Here is a 17,583-nt window from a genome sequence, read left to right as displayed (position 1 = left end):
CAGGGACAGACAACTCGCTCGCACATTCACACCTAGGGACAATTTGAACCGGCCAATCCACCTGAAATGCCTTATAGTCAAATGTATAAAATCCTTCAGCCCTCATGTAGGTTCGAGATCAGGGGACGTTGTAATTAATGATAGTCAGTAGTCTGAAATAATCTGTGCAGCCCTTTGAGACTTCCTGTGCGCTATACAAGTAAACATGACTTGACTTAACAATACCCTATTTAAAAAAGAGGAGCGTCAAGGAAGTCATCAAATGAAACACATTTTTGGGAGGCTAGGGCCTCTGTGCGAAGTCTCGCGGTATTTGACAGCTCCCCGGGAAGGCTCCCTTGTTTACATTGGTGGCACGCGTGTCAGAAGTTTGGCGGCTGCTGGGGGGCCTAGCGGACGGACTGCTTGCCTGCCTTTCACAACACGCTCACAAGCTCACTGATACGGCAGCACTTTCTCTCCAGTCTTCCCCAAAACCGCAAAAAACTTGAGGGTTTCGACAACGCAACAACAGGCTGAGCCAGCCAACTCACCCCCTCCTCCATTGCCGGTGCTCTTGGACAGGAAAAGTCCGAAAAAGACGAGCGGTGTAACAATTAGTGGAGTGTCTAACGCGTGAAGAGGGAATAGTTTAGCAACATAACTGCACTTCCTGGTAAGTCCTTACACAGCCGACCGTGAACTTAGCTAAACTACTACGGAAGCGGCTAAAGGCTGTTCGTCAAGTGTTTAACAGAGTTATTTCGGGCAAAAATTGGACTAAACTATTGCTAGAAGTTCTCCAGGGTTACTATTGTCGTTGCCCATGCGCGAGAATTTCCCATTTAAGGAAGGAGGAAAAGTTAGAGGAGTTCGTTAGCTACCTTAGCTTGCTCGAGGCTAGCATTTAGCAACGCTGACTTTCACTACATTCCGCTCTGAGTCGAAGCTGCTCGTGTCAAGTGTCACTTCGGAATGATGGGGTGTTTTTAGTCGAACGTTTTCCGACCAAACCGACGGCGTTAAATACATTTAAGTGTTAGATAACTACTTGTTGACTCCATACAGAGGGTTCTAAATGATGCAACATAATACTCCGTAGGCTTTGAGTTGTACTGCTTTTTTCCCTACTCCAATAGATTTAAGCGATTGGATTTTCTAAAATGTTTTTAAAGTTGCGTTATGTGTGTGTTGTACGAGGGGAACACGCTCCTGTCATGTTATTACGTGATTAAGAAGGCGATCATGTGCCTCTTGTCATCCAGCTAGACACGTGTTTTCACTGCTACTAACTCACCTCAAGAGGCTATCAGATCATATAAACCAGGGGATTTTCCAGGTTCAGAGATTTGGGGTACTGTGCACCCAAAGGGTCTGGCTGGTTCAATATTTCACTCGGTAATCTAGAATCATTCAACAGTAATCTATACCATGCCCTTACAAACTGTCGTATTTTCCCTTACAAAATACAAAATAATCTTACACCATATTTTTTTCCAAACGTGTTTGTTTATGTAGTTTAACATGTTATATTTTACATGTGTTTTGTTATATCATATATATTGTTAATTAACATTTTGTTGTGAGATCCTGAGTTGGTCGACATGATTGAGGTTTATTATAAAAAAAAAGTTCAAATTTTAAGTAGCTTGGACTTCACTGTAGAAGGAAAAAATACATGCAAATATAATAAAGCAGAATAATTCATTTTTTAATTTAAATTATGAATTCATTTTCTGCATTAAATTATTGTTGGTATTATACTGATTAAAGAGATAACCACAAACATGTCTTTTTTCATGTTCTCATTTTATACTTCCTTTTTTTCTTAACTTCTTTATACAACATATTAATTCGTAAAATAATGCATCAAAGAGAGTGAGCCGTTTGAGAGCCGGATCTCTTTAATGAATTGATCCGAAAAAGCCGGTTCTTTAAAAAGAGACGGACTTCCTTTCACTACACAACTCGAACTCGTTTGACTTGATTGATTTGCCGTTTCGTGAAAGTCGATGTATACTGGATGCTGCCTATAATTGACAAATTGCGTTTTTCTGTACAGATTTTCTCGTACGTCGTACACGTCTTAAAATGCACAATGAACTTACTTTGTACGGCAAAACCGTACAGGTTGGCAGGTATGGTAACCAGGAGTGTAACTTCCCATTTGTTAACATTGCATTACATTTCAAACTGATCCCATCAGTATTGCTGACAACCATATACAAATAAATTAGGAGGAGGTTTTGTGTATTTCTTTATAGTTAATGTGGGGAATAGACTCTCACCTGAGTACAGTGCCTTTTTTAAAGAGAAAAAAAAAAAGCAAAAGTCCATGCTGGTGAGGACATAGCGTACACATACGCAACAATTAGGCAAGGCTGATCATTCTTGCATTTGATTCAATGCTGCTAAAATGAGAGCTCATACTTGTAGATGATAACAAAGTCAAGGTATTGGGTGTTAAGATAGTTGTGTGTAACATATTCTGACCGGAATACACCGGAGCCTCCACAGACTACGGCACTATGACACCAACCAGCTGAGCCGAGGAGGAGCAGAACTAGGAAACAAATCGACTCAACCATTTCAAGGCAGTTGTGTTGTTCTCATTTTTGTGTTGTTTTACTTATTTCATTTTATGTAGTGTTTTACGTCATATCTGAGCCTATTCTAACCTTATTAAGGTAAAATATTTTATAAATGCTATAATTTTGCTTGGGTTGAATTTGGATGTGCCCGAGCACACATCTGTATCCTTTTCATTTGCAGTATTTTGTGAAGAGTGTACAAAAGAACTCTGCGGGCACTGTGTTTTGAAATGATTATTTACGACAAAAAATGTTGGTCAAAATATGCCATATCGAATTTTAGTAACATTGAGTGAGAGACCAATTTTAGGTGGTTCATTCGTTGATGTAGGACACAGACTCTGGCATTATTATTATTATTATTATTATTATTGCATAGGTTTTATCAAATAATCAAACTTCAAACAGTGGAATAAATGCATTGAAGAATTAGAAATTGTTTGGAAAGCTGGTTTCGTGGAATTTTGTCCAAAAAAATAAAAATACATTGCATTCATGTGTCTTTGAGTCAAAAGATTTGCAACCCAAAATTAATTGAGTCAATATGGACCTAAAGTTTTTAGCGTGAAAATATAGATATTGAAACCAGTAATTCATTTACTAATCTCCGATTTTGAAGAAAAGTGTCAAGTTGTCAAAATCTAACAAATAAGCAGGATTGAAAAAGTGAAACGCTTGGCTTAAGTACAAAAACGACAACACCGACTACAATGTTCCCACTATGCTTCCACAAGTCTGAGCAATTACCGTAAAATTCAGACTAAAAGGCTCACCTGATTATAAGCCGCACCCAGTACATTTTTACAAGGACTTTTTTTTTTTTTTTTGTACAATGACTTTGTTACATCAAGTACAATTCATATTATCCCACCGTGTAAAATATTGACTCCAAAACACACGATAAAGCCAACAAATAAATAGAAATCTGTCTTAAACATTTCTGCTTTGTTGGACGTTGCTTATTTTTATAATGTGTTCGTTTAGCCACATTATTTCTGTTGACAAATAAACAGGCTCGTAAAATTATTCCCAGTATAGTAGTTGTCCCTCCTCTTTCGATCGACACCTTTTCCCAAAATGAGCGTCCGTTTATGCTAGTTTTATTCATGTACAAAGCGCAAAGTTACATTAACTCGCGTCTTCCTGGACACGTATATAACATGTGTCTCACTGTTACATTATTACTGCTCTAGCACTCCTGGAGACCGTTAGAAAATGAATTAATAATAATAATAATAATTTCCTTGTATTGTCATTCTGTGTAACAATGTACACAGAACGAAATGTCGATTGCACCTGACCCGTTGTAGCGAGCTGATGCAGCCGCAGCCAACAGAGGGCGCCGCCGACCACTTTTTAAGTCTTAGGAATGACTCGGCCGGGGCGCGAACCACCGACCTCCCAGTCTCAAAGCGGGCGCCTTACCATCTAGGCTACTGAGCTGGTTAGCCACATCATTGCATAAGCCGCAGGGTTGAAAGCTTGGGAAAAAGTCACGGCTTATAGTCTGAATTTTACGGTACACAAAGTGTGTGAGCATTGCTTGCAACATCAACCCTGCGAGGGGCAACCAAATCATTATCAAACATGTTCAAAACCCGAGATCAAAACAAGTTACATTTTTCTGAGATCCTGGCAATAGTAAATTATTTTTTTTACATATTTATAAATTGGTAAATTTACTATTGGAAATGTTACATGGCTCACAGATGTGTTTTTTCTTCTTCATTTAAAAAAACAAAAACAAATTCTGTCCCCTTAAGGAAATTTATTTTCACGGATTGTACTGGAGGGGTACACTCAGTGCTGTCACAGCAGAGTGTGCGCCCAATGACCTACCTACACCACCTGGTATTACCATGCGGTCTCCAATACGACCAGGCCTGACCCTGCTTAGCTTCCCGAGATCAGGTGGTCTCAGGATGTATGAAAAGATTGGCGCGTGCGTAATGTAGCTTCATTAAGCGGTTTCATGAGTACAATTTATACCGCAACGTTATTGACGCACAGGCAGAAACAGACAGAAGAGGGTTGGGGGCGACTGTTTAGCCAATCAGAATGCAGAACACAATGCTCAATGACAATCCACAGAATGGCAAAACCGTGATATAACGAGAGATTACCTTAAATTTCATCTGATAGATTTTCCTTCTCACTAGGTGACTTATGAGGACATACGTCCCAGAAATGAAATGTTGGGATATCCTTCTGATAACGAAATGTATAACTCACCATACTTGACAAAACCCCTCTAAATATTCAACAATGTGGGAGTTCTGTCATGTGGGCATCCATTTATTCATCTATTGTTTTACAATGCTTGCCTTTAGCAGCGTCAAATGCACCCTACCTCTTCTGAAAAGAGGAGGGGACAGAGAAATACATTTTCTCCATCATGGTGGATTTGTGGTGTTTTTAATAGCTAGTTATAGCTTGGATATCCTCTCTGAGGTAATGCAAAATGAATAAGGAAAGTCCGATCAGAATCCTTGTTTTTTCCCATGTTGTCATCAGGCAGTTCTGACAAAATTATGTAAGTCCGTATTGTAACATAAATGCTGATTTTTGTTGTAAATGAAAGCATGTTGGGGTTCAAGAGTATTTTGTAGTCTGATTTTTGTGAAATATTCAAATCTTTTTTGGTAGGGCATTTGAGCATGGCAATGGTGTGATAGTAGTCAGTGGGGTCTTTTTAGACTTTATGTAATTGAAAAACATTTATTTGAACTTCACGTAGCTTGAATTGGATCTGCATCGTTTAAAATGGGAGCCCTATATTTTGAGATGACAGCGGCAGGGCAACCATACTGAGGAGAATAGTGCCAGATTGCAACCCATATGTGGTTTTTGTGCAGTTGTCATTGATGGTTTTGTAATGACGGACCAAATTGCATTAACTTGTCATCGTTTTCCGGGGATTAAAAGAAACACCAGCTACCTGACAATGACTGATCATACAAAAAGAGAAGTGAAAAAAATCTGACTGGTTACTTCCATTGCTGTTTAATTTGCATGCATAAATTGTGGACTTGATTTGTGGGTGAAAAAGTAGAAATATCTCGAGTACCGTATTTTCCGCACTATAGGGCGCACCGGGTTATAGGGCGCACCCCCAAAAAATAGTTTTTGGTCCTATATCTTCCATACATAAGGCGCACCGGATTATAAGGCGCTACAATGGGAATGTCCACAAAACAGTCAGATGATTCATTCAAACTTATTACCCCCTTAACATTCCGAAAGCTTGCAAAGAAGCAAATACGTGTCGTAGACATGTGCGGATGCGGTGTCCGTACGATGTCACTCAAATGCATTGTTCCAAATATCATTCGGAAGGTTAAAGTCTTGGGATTCAAGAAATGCCAACCATTCCTTACTTTCTATTTTCTTTTTCGCTCGCAACCTTACTGTGCATATGACAATAAACACTTGGAATTGAGTTTAATTTAAAAAAAGACTCATCACAGAAATCGAGATCACTCTGAAACAAGATACTGGGAAAATATATAGCTGGAGTAGCTCACCGAAGTCGTTGCGTTCAATAATAATGTGCAACCATGGTCCTCTTATATCCGTGAGTGTAGTAAATCCAGGAGAGTAAAATATTTACAAATACAGAATGGTAAAACATGTTTCCTCTATGCCGTAGACAACCAAACATGCTATTCACATTCATCTTTTTCGGTCAATTGCAGGCTTTGTTTTGCCCCTTTAGCCTATGCGAGCCTGTAAATGATAAAAAGGATCCGCCCCCTTTACCTCCGAATAACTAGCCAATAGTGATTGATTCAAATGATGATTGACACATTGGCTGGGAAATGAAACACCAGCATATGTATCCCAGCATACACCGTGGACCACATCGCCTACGAGGAAAAATTTAGTCGGCGGCTGCTTGCCTTTGTTGCGAGACCTCGCGACTTAATATTGATCCATATATAAGGCGCACTGTATTATAAGGCGCATGGTCAGTTTTTGATAAAAATAAAGGCTTTTAGGTGCGCCTTATAGTGCGGAAAATACGGTACTTGTAAATATTGAGTAAAGTACCATACTGGCAAACTTACGGTTTTGCTTCTGTAATGTTTTACTGTATATGAATTGTTTTGGGGAAAAACACAGAATACTCTCTCCCGACGGATGTCATAAATGTTTCCAGATGTCACCACAGTGTTTAGTATTTAGAGTGCATGCCTTGTGGAAAAGAGCAGCTCGCCGTTTTCCTTGGTGCTGCCGTGAAAAAAAACAAACTAGCCGCATCGTATTCAAAGACACAGTAGCGGCTTGTAGACTTTTATGATAGTTTGGATTTGGTTCATAAGAATGTGGGTAATTTAAATCATTTTGGGGGGGTCCACTCCTTCCACAATGAAGCTTTTCCTGTACAGTTTTTAAGTCAGATGGTCAATAATGTTATTCATGTTCCTGTTCTCTGTTGAATATTTTTATATTCAAGCCATCAAATTTAGCAATGATTGAGGGGAAATGATTCAACTGTGTGTGGGTGGGCGCTGACATATCTTGTAGACCTTATAATTACTCACTTGAATGTTGCCACATTTGATTTTCATCAAATACTAAATAAAAGATTGACTTTCCAAGCGTCCCCAGGAACCGTCTTAGTAAAGTTGAATGTCAGCTGTCAAGGTGTGTTATTGTGAACAGGATAAACGACAATGGCAGCCAAAGGTTTTGAATGAGTCTCAGTGATTTAGAAGTACTGTACTGCCAGGACAAAATGATTGTGATTGAATTTAATTAGGTTTAATCATACTTGATCCTACATACATTTAAACAAGCACCACAAAAGGACAAACTTTTTTAAGGAACAAATTCTCTCTCATTTGATTATGGAAATGCTGACATTTTTTTCACCAGAAGGACTAAGCCTTTGCTGTTTCCTCCTTTTCTTTTAATGTATTTCACAAAACAATACAGTTTCAGTGTCACCTCCTATAAAGTGTTTGACTACTGTGAATTAGATTAAAATGTGTCCCCTAAATAATCCAAATGCTAGGTTTGAAGCAGTGATTTAGTGTAATGGAATTCACCAATTCAGACAAGAATTCCCATTATAGCCCTTAAGCTGGTCATTTTACTGTACTGGGGATCAGAAGAGGCATTTGTCATCTGATCACTTTAAGTCATATTTTGCCTTTGGGATCTTTTTATTCAACAAAAAGAAACATAGGAGCTTTCTTCCTTCACAATGCATATTAGACAATGCTTCCTTAGGCCATTTTGAGCTACATTTAACACATTCTTGGAGGATGTCAAAGACCATAGCCACGAATCGCACAAAACTGCTGTTGGCAAAGGATCACGGCAAGCTTTATGCGTCGTTGGTGTTCCAACTTTGCAAATTTTTAAGTTTCAAGTTTGAAGCATTTAAATATAGGTTTGCTCCCTTCCTGGAACAATTTCGGAGTCTTCTCTTTTCCATCTTTCTATGGTTCAAGTTAAGAGTAAGGTCTTTGGCAATGAAAGCTATTCTAGCTTCTTCTTCCACTCCCTTGAAATTGTTCTTTTCATCAATACTTGTGCATCTCTTCCTTCTTCCTAACTAGGGTCATGTATGTTTCAAGCATTCATAACAGACTATGCCTCGCAGCTCCATGTATCTTGGAAACATCATTGTGGAACCAATGCATAGGTTCATTGGGCTCAGTTATTCCCTGTAGGAAAAAGACAACAAAGACACCCAAAGGCAATCACTACTGACCTTGGGCCTTGTTTGAAGATGATAATAAGAGTATTTGTGTTCTGGTAGGTCATTTAACGTAATGACTGCACAATCAATTTTTTTGCAATTCAAACCAGTATAATTTTACAGAAACCATTTACCGTTATACTATTTAATATATCATACACCGTCAAATTTTAAAATCGTGGTATTTTGGAATTAGTTGACATGATGACATGTAATAAAATGTATTTTCATTATTATGCATCGATGTACAGTGTTTCCCATACCCATGAAAGTCTTTGATTTGATTGGGTCTCAAACTTGTATTGTTAAAAAATAAAATGTTTTTATTTTTACATTGATATACATTTAATTAAAATAACCTTAAAGAATCTCATTATATAAAAGATCGCTAACCACATGCAAGCTTTTTTTTTCTTCATTTTGTCTTTGTTGTTAAATCTTTCACTATTTATTTTCATGCGTTTAGTAAAGTTTGAAACTGGGATTGCACCAAATTTTTTGTCCGAAAATGGGCAAAGGTACATTTTGTTTTTAGGGTGAAAAGAAATGCTAATGAGCTCACGTCAAAAGTGAGGCGAGTCTTACAAATCTGGCTTCACTTGTCTTTTCATTTTTCATTTTGCTGAGGATTTTGGCGATGGATAAAGCTGTGAAAACAGAAGCTCGCTCACGCCTTTACCAAAGGACACTTTCTCAAAAGTTAGTGTGTCCCTGTGCTTCCACGTTTTTGACCTTGGCTAATATTTACCTGCTAATACTACAAAGCAAACTGTCTACAGTTCAGCAGTTTTTATTCAGTAACAGGTCCTTGGTGTATGACATTCTATATGTTCATTCCGTCAACGTTGAATCTTTTGTTCATATTAACCTCGCTCACAGTCAACAACCGCTGTGAAAAATACTGCTGTGTTTTGCTAAATCCAAGTTTGCATGATTTGAACTGCAGTGGGAAGACAGCTCTCATGTAGTATTATACATTTTTATTTTAGATCACTCTCCAATTGCCCCCTTCTCCTCCATATCACTTTTCATCATCCACATGCAAACACAACATTCCGCTGAGGATACAAATTTATTTTCACCGAATGATAAGAAGATGCTGGATGCCACTGTAAACACCACTTCACTGATAGTGACAGTACGTATTTGTTATGAGATGAGACTGAAGCAGAATGATTTTGCACCCATCAACAAATTGAGAGAGGGAAGAAGTGTTTTTTATTTTAGTGTGCTGTGGGCATATCAGTCTTACTGCAAACAAGCTTTAATGTTTCACGCGTGTATTAGTGCACAATGCAGTAAGTTGACATCAAAGCATCTTGTTCTGAAAGCCAGATTTGTCCGCTTTCTTTTATGCACTGTGGATATCTTGCGACATTTAATTACATTTTAGCTCTGTCAAAAAATGAAGAGAAATGGGATTTTCTTTTGAACATTTCAAATCTTATATTACACAACTGGTGAGGAGCCGTTGTAAAAGATTGTCTTCATACACATATTCGACAACCAAGATGTCATTGCTCAACAGACCTTACTATTATATTGGTGAAAAGACTAGGGTCCATTTTTTGTGTTTTTTGCTGTACTCATCAGTTGGCATTTTAGCAAGCGCGTTGGCCATGTATACATTGCAAAGATGTTTAAATCAGATATTTCGATTATTCATCAGAATAATAACAATGCAGATCGCATTCACTGTTTTTTTACAGGACATAAATCCAATTCCAACTTGCATGGTCATGCATCGCACCTACAACCACACTGTCTTTATGTTGACACCCGATACGAACTGAAGAGTAATTATAGTAGACGTTTCACTGTCAACAAAACACTTTCCTGCCCAGTCCTACTTCAGTCTGTTAAAATGATTTAATTTCTTTAAGTTCTTTAAACATCTCTAGCAACATGCCTGTTTCCTGAACAGGCACACTTAGTCTTGGGGCCTCCATGTCCTCTACTTTATCTTGTTTTCTACTACCTTCAGGTAAATAAAATAAACATGTATTTACAATGAGCAAACATGCTGGCAGAGAGTGTTAACTACCAAGTCTGCGATGCTAATTGGTAATACCTAGTGTGCTGGTAATTATTTAATTTCAGTTCATGCTAGCCACCGATTCGGCGCAAATACGAGCTAAATGAAGTCCAGTAACTGCAAGAGTTTAACAATATTTTGTCCACTGCCAGATCTCGACCAGTTGGGCAACAAACTCCCTGTACAAGCTTTAAAACTTACCAAGGCTAGGCTACAGATGCCATGAGGGTAGAATGTAAAGAGTGGGAAAATCAATTTTATTATTGATTAAATTGTTCGTAGAAAGAAATGTATTTATTTGAAAACTAGATATATCAGTTACATCTAATAGCCTTTAACAGTGTATATTAAAATTGGGGCTATGCTTTATGTTCTATTATCGACTTAATATATATATAATTCTTTAAACTGTAAATTGTTATGAATTTTTTTCAAAGATCTTTATGCCATATTTAAGTGTATGTTGGAAAGGCTCTCACTTCAGTTTTCATTTCTGGAAACTGTTGTGCAGTAGCAGTAATGGGTGTAATCTACTTCCAAAGAAGCCCATCTTGAAATATATCCAACTAATTTCTTTTGCAAGTCCACTACAAAATTAGAACTATTTTTGTAAGCTAAGGGCAGGGGACAAATCACCCCTGCCCTCATTTGACTGCGAAGTCAGTGAATCACCATAGCTTCACATTTTGGCCTGAGGCCTTGATGACCTGGTGGTATGAATATGGAAAAACAATTCTGGGTATTACTCCTTTGTATATGTTGTGAAAAGAAAACGTCACATCCCAATTTCAATTAAATTTGAAGTTGTGGTATGATCAATCAACCACCACTCATGTCCACATCTCTTTGTGCTTTTAATTGTTGATCACATAAATGATCACCCAGTCGGAACTTTGCAACTTGCAGCAAACAACAAACAGACCAGCCTACATACAAAAGTAAAATTGTTTTTTCTTTTTGCTGGTGATGTTTATGTCATGCTTTTATGTTTAGCCAGATTAAATATCCAGCTGTAGCTGGTAAGTAGATACTTTGCTAAATACCGAGCATCATGCATTCCTCAATATGACCAACAGTCAAACTAAAAGTTGACGGGTAGATGTTTGACAAAAATGGTATACAGAGGAGAGCTTATGATATAGTTTTCATGCATTTCCTCCCAAAACCCCTTTTGGGCAGAACTATTACTCTCAAGATGTCATAGTCTAGGTGAGTGGGCTGCTATCTATTTGTATACAAGCAATCAAAAAGTGTATTCACAATATCTTGGTAACTGTTTTGCCCTTTTCTCAGAAGTGGACATTTTGACAAAATCCAAGCTCTTATTAATGTCCCATGGCACAGTGGTTGTGAATTATTGACATTTATATTTATATTCATTACATTTGAGTACCTTTTTTCCTCTCTACTTTTTCCCCCCCACCTGACCTTCCCTACTTAAGTTGGACTTGCATACTTTTTGCATATCTTCTTTTTTTGTCCCACTGATGTCTCGGTCTCTTTTCTTTGGAGGTCTTTGCTACCCGTGGCCACCACTGAGCGCAGCACCCCCCCCCCCCTCCAATTCCTCCCCGCCCATCCTGGCCCTCAGTCAATGGGACGCAGGCGGCCCGACTCCCTCTGAGCAGGAGGAAGCTCTAGCAGCAGGGGTTAGGCTTGTACGGCGCTGCCGGCTGTCTGTCAGAAGTCCTGCCAAGCCAAGGATGAGAGACCTTTGCTCGTGTGGTATTGGGGCACAGAATAAAAATATTTTATATCTGCAGGCAGGCATGGTGAGGCGGCGGCAGCGTTCTCACATTTAGTGCAGAGGGGAAAACTGTGTGTGCATATGAGTTAATTTCTGTGTGTGTGTGCGTTGTTTTTTTGGAGTTAAAAATGAAGAAAGTGCAAGTTAAGAAGATAGGAGAATTACTTTAATAAAATTACTCTCCCATGATGTAGGTATGCAAAACAATGAGAGGAATTTGTAGAATGGATTCAAAGTGATACAATGTCTTTGTACTAGGACCTCTAAACACAAGAATATCGATTCACAACATTTTTTTTACCAAAAATCTTGCTTGCTTTATGAAAAGAAATCCAGTTTATGAGCAGTCCCAGAGGCTACCACTAGACTGCTCGTGACGGCTTACCACTCCTGACCGCTCACTGCCACCAGCTTAGTCCAGTTTGCGCTTGTGCCCCCTACCATCAGGGACCTGATTCCGTGTCCTTGGTTAAACCTGCTGTATTCCGCAGACGGTTTGTTTCGATCGCATCTCTTTAATCACTTTGCATCTCCTTTTTGACACTTGCCTTCCGGAAAGGAAAACGGATAGGGGTCTGAGAAATAAAGGACATTGGCAATTGAAATGAAGCAAGATATAATAAAAAGACACAAGTGTGGTGTTCATGTGAGAGACCATCCCAAGGAGTAATATCAGGAAGCAGCAAGTGCTGATCACAAAGACGCGGAAGAATTTTTGCAGCAATAATTTCAGAGAGAGGATATAATGACGGTGGAGTTGCTGCTTTTGTTGAAAATTTAAAATATCCGGAAAAAGTGCAACTGGTTTGGCGATGCCTCTCTTTAATGACACCTGTGTTAAACATTTCCATCACATTTTGAAGGAGTGAAATCTCCTTGATATGGATGTTTTTTTTTCCTTAAGACCTTTAGAAAGTTCACTTTGATCCTTTTGAGAGGTCGGTAATAGGCCAAATACTTTTAAATCATTTCATTGGGGGAAAATTCAAATATTCTACGTGATGTTCGAGCTGCGAGCACAATCCTGGAATTAATTTAGCTCGTATGTCGAGCTACCACTGAACCTTTGTTTTTGGAGTATCCACAGCTACTTTAAATTGAATACATGGTTGGGCAGTGGGCAGCCAACAAGTTCTGCCTTGGCAGTTTAACAGTGAATATTTAACATCGCAGTGCGGGGCTGGGTTATAAATAGCAGTAAACTAACGGCATGGCAGCATAAGCCTGTGTGTTACCGGGCCTCAATTTCGAAGCCCATCGAAAAACAACACACGAGTAAGACGCTCATCTTGAGATTCTGATTTGAGAAAAAGGCAGATGGCATGGGCTGGTGGTGTCACGCTGTAAGGAAAAAAACACCAGGATTCCCTGATGAAAGCAGCTCCTTCCTGCTTTGAACAGGGAGTCTGTCATGGTTTGTGTCTGCTGCTTGGCTGCAGGGTCAAACTGTGATACCCAACTCCTGGAATTTTTGCTTTTTAGGTTTTTCATGTTCGAATCAACTGAGGGGGAAAATGCTTGCGGTGGGGGCTACGGAAGTCTCATTAATATTTATATTATAATGTCTGAAGGAGGCAGAATCTTTAGTTCAGCTACTTTCATCCTTTGTTTTTGTAGCTTTTTATTCTCTTCTCCACTCTGCTTTTCTGTTTCGCTAAGTAGCAGAAATATTGCGATTTATTTATTTTTTGGGGGGGAATGAAAAAAAAAATGTATCGGGACACCCCAAGATACAATGGAGCACTTTTGATTACGACGGACACTACTTTTTTTGTTTCGCATTTTTAAGTGACCTGATACTTTTAGTGACATGTGCTTACTGTAATAAAAACAGAAGGTGACCTGTTTTTGTTTGATAATGTCTTCTGTTTTGAAGGTTTAAAGCAAGTACCGTATTTTCCGCACTATAGGGCGCACCGGGTTATAGGGCGCACCCCCAAAAATAGTTTTTGGTCCTATATCTTCCATAGATAAGGCGCACCGGATTATAAGGCGCTACAATGGGAACGTCGACAAAACAGTCAGGTAGTTCAGTCAAACTTATTACCCCCTTAACATTCCCAAAGCTTGCAAAGAAGCAAATACGTGTCGTAGGCACAAGCGGATGCGGTGTCCGTACGATGTCACTCAAATGCATCGTTTCAAATATCATTCAGAAGGGTAAAGTCTTGGGATTCAAGAAATGCCAACCATTCCTTAGTTTCTATTTTCTTTTTTGCTCGCAACTTTACTGTGCATATGACAATAAACACTTGGAATTGAGTTTAATCCACTCAACTCATCACAGCAACATCAAGATCGTTCTAAAACAAGATACCGGGAAAATATAAAGCCGCATAGCTCACCTAAGTTCTCACGTTCAATAATGATACGCAACCATGGTCTTCTTGCAACCGTGAGTGAAGTAAATCCAGGAGAGTAAAATATTTACAAATACAGACTAATGAAACATGTTTCTTTATGGCGTACTTTAGCAAGCTTGCTATTCACAGTAATCTTTTTCGGCCAATTGCAGGGTTTGTTTTGGCCCTCTAGCCTATCAGAGGCTCCGAATAACTTCAGCCAATAGCGATCGATTTAACTGATGATTGACACATCTTTTTCGGCCAATTGCAGGGTTTGTTTTGGCCCTCTAGCCTATCCGAGGCTCCGAATAACTTCAGCCACTAGCGATCGATTCAACTGATGATTGACACATTGGTTAGCCAATGAAACGCCGGTATATAAATCCCCGCATACACCGCGGACTACTCCACGTTCGGGGGAAAATCGAGTCGGCGGCTGTTGCGTAAGTTGCGAGACCTTGCGACTTAATATTGAGCCATATATAAGGCGCACTGTATTATAAGGCGCATGGTCAGCTTTTGAAATAAATTAAGACTTTTAGGTGCGCCTTATAGTGCGGAAAATACGGTACTTAAATTATTTAAAATGGTCACTTATAAGAAAGTAACCCAATAATTTTTTTCCCATTGTTTTCATAACAACTTTGTGTCTATGGCTGCTTTAAAGCTGGGAGATGTGAAGAATGTATTTAATTATATATATATATATATATATATATATATGTATATATATACAGTGAAGAAAAGTATTTGAACACCCTCCAATTTTGCTATTTCTCCCACAGTGGCCTGAAATTTTCATCGTAGGTGCAGGTCCGCTGTGAGAGAGATAAATTTAAGAAAAAAATCCAGAAATCACAATGGATGATTTTGTTATTGGTTTATTTGTCTGACAAAGCTGCAAATAAGTATTTGAACACACAAAAAAATGAATGTTAATATTTGGTACAGTAGCCTTTGTTTGCTATTACAGTGGTTTAACTTTTCCTGTAGTCTTTCACCAGGTTGGCACACACTGCAGGAGTGGGCTTCTCCACACAGATCTTCTCAATCAGTCAGGTTTCTGGGTTGTCGCTGAGAAACCCCGATTTTGAGTTCCAGCCAAAGATTTTAGATTGGGTTCATGTCTGGAGACTGGCTGGGCCATGCTGGAACCCTAATATGCTTCTTACAAGGCCACTCCTCGGTTTTTCTATCTGTGTACTTCGGGTCGTTTTCGTGTTGGAAGACCCAGCCACGACCCATCTTCAATGCTCTGACTGAGGGAAAGAGGTTGTTCCCCAAAATCTCACAATACACTGCCCCCAGTCATCCTCTTTTTAATGCTGTGCACTCATCCTGTCCCATGAGCAGAAAAGCATTCCCAAGGCACCACCACACTTCACAGTAGGGATGGCGTTCTTCGGATTTTACTCTTTATTCTTCTTCATCCAAACACGCGTAGTGGAATTATGACCAAAAAGTTCTACTTTGGTCTCATCTGACCACAAAACTGTCTCCCATGACTCCTCTGTATCATCCAAATGGTCATATGCAACCTTAAGACGGGCTTTGACATGTGCTGGTTTAAGCAGGCAACCTTTCGTTCCACGCATGATTTCAAATCATGACGTCTTGGCGTATTACCTACTGTAACCTTGGAAACGATAGTCCTATTCCTCCTAGGTCATTGACCAACTCATGTTGTGTAGTTTCGGGCTTATTACTCACCTTTCTTAGAATCATCGAGACCCCACGAGGTGATATCTTGCATGGGGCTCCACTTCAATTGAGATTGACCGTCATGTTTAGCTTCTTCCATTTTCTAATGATTGCTCTAACAGCGGACCTTTTTTCACCAAGCTGCTTGGCAATTGCTCCGTAGCCCTTTCCAGCCTTGTGGAGGTGTACAATTTTGTCTCTGGTGTCTTTGGACAGCTCTTTGGTCTTCGCCATGTTACAAGTTAAAGTCTTACTGATTGTATGGGGTGTCTTTATGCAGATGATGACCTCAAACAGGTCCATCTTATTCAGAATGATACATGGAATGCTGGTGGTTTGCTAATTTGCGGACTAACAGGTCTTTCAGGGTCAGAATTCTAGAGGATACACAGCTGTTTGAATACTATTTACATCTATATCACAAATAAACTGTTAAAAAAAATGTGCATTGTGATTTCTGGATTTTTCTTTTTAGTTTATCCCTCTCACATTGGACATGCACCTACGATAAAAAATTCAGACCCCTACATGATTTTTACGTGGGATAAATAGCAAAATAGCAAGGTGTTCAAATACTTTTTTTCTTCACTATACACTTTCATACATATTTGGGTGTAGCGAGGCAAGGAAAGGTGTGGACCCAGGAAATTAAATTAAATGCGGAATGTGTGTATATATTTTGTCTGCCTGTGTATATGTGGTAGGTATGAGTTTTTTTGTTTCTGTAATAATTACAGTTTGACCAATCATTTAAAGGTTTTATTTGCCATCTCTATCTTTAAATGTAGAAAAAAGAAAAAGAAGGATTTCCAGGGTTGTGCACGAGAGGAACATCCTTAAGAATCCCCAAATGTTTCTCATTTCATTTGTCAGCAAGTTTTCTGATTTCTAATTCCCATGTTTACCTCTTTCACTTAGAAGCCTGATTCGTCTCTTGCAGGGCAAACAGAAGCCCAGCCCTGTGGTGGTTGAATGTCACATTGAATATTTTGGTGCCAGGGGCGATTAAGCTAATTTGGTGGTCATTCAGTGACATGGCTAAGAAACAAAGCCTCTATTAGTCCCGAAGCCCTGCAAATACTGCTCTTCTGTGCGATGTCCTGCTTTGCATTGTGAAAATCATGAGCTGTTGCCTCTCGGCACTAAAGCAGCCTAATGCTCAGGGATATTTGTGCAGATGTGGATAGACATATTTTGAAAATTAGGTAGGCTCCCTCAAAAATTTAACATTTGTCATCCTTTTTATTTCAGTGTTTTACTGTGTTATGTCGGTTTGTCTTGAGCTGTCCTTTTTAACATTATGCTATGACTTTGAATATTTTTTTGCATATAAAAACATCTCATCTCATCTCATTAGCTGCACCGCTTATCCTCAGTAGGGTCGCAGGGGTGCTGGAGCCCATCCCAGCAATCATCGGGCAGTGGGCAGGGGACACCCTGAACTGGTTGCCAGCCAATCACAGGGCATATAAAAA

The 17,583-nt window shown here is 39.2% G+C and overlaps 1 protein-coding gene across 1 annotated transcript in view; it reads left to right on the top strand.

Annotated features, from left to right (window-relative positions):
* The first annotated feature begins 298 nt into the window (after positions 1 to 298).
* Positions 299 to 17,583, top strand: part of nek7 (NIMA-related kinase 7) — a 72,247-nt gene continuing 54,962 nt past the window's right edge. Inside the window, exon 1 of the mRNA XM_088348828.1 lies at positions 299 to 655. The gene's annotated coding sequence lies outside the window, so the exon portion shown is untranslated. The remainder of the gene's footprint in view (positions 656 to 17,583) is intronic.

This window comes from Urocampus carinirostris, chromosome 12 (genome assembly GCF_059441175.1).
Source record: "Urocampus carinirostris isolate Australia breed hairy pipefish chromosome 12, RoL_Ucar_1.0, whole genome shotgun sequence".
NCBI lineage: Eukaryota > Metazoa > Chordata > Actinopteri > Syngnathiformes > Syngnathidae > Urocampus > Urocampus carinirostris.
Note: the sequence above shows the minus strand (reverse complement) of the source record. Positions and strands in the feature narration are given on the sequence as shown.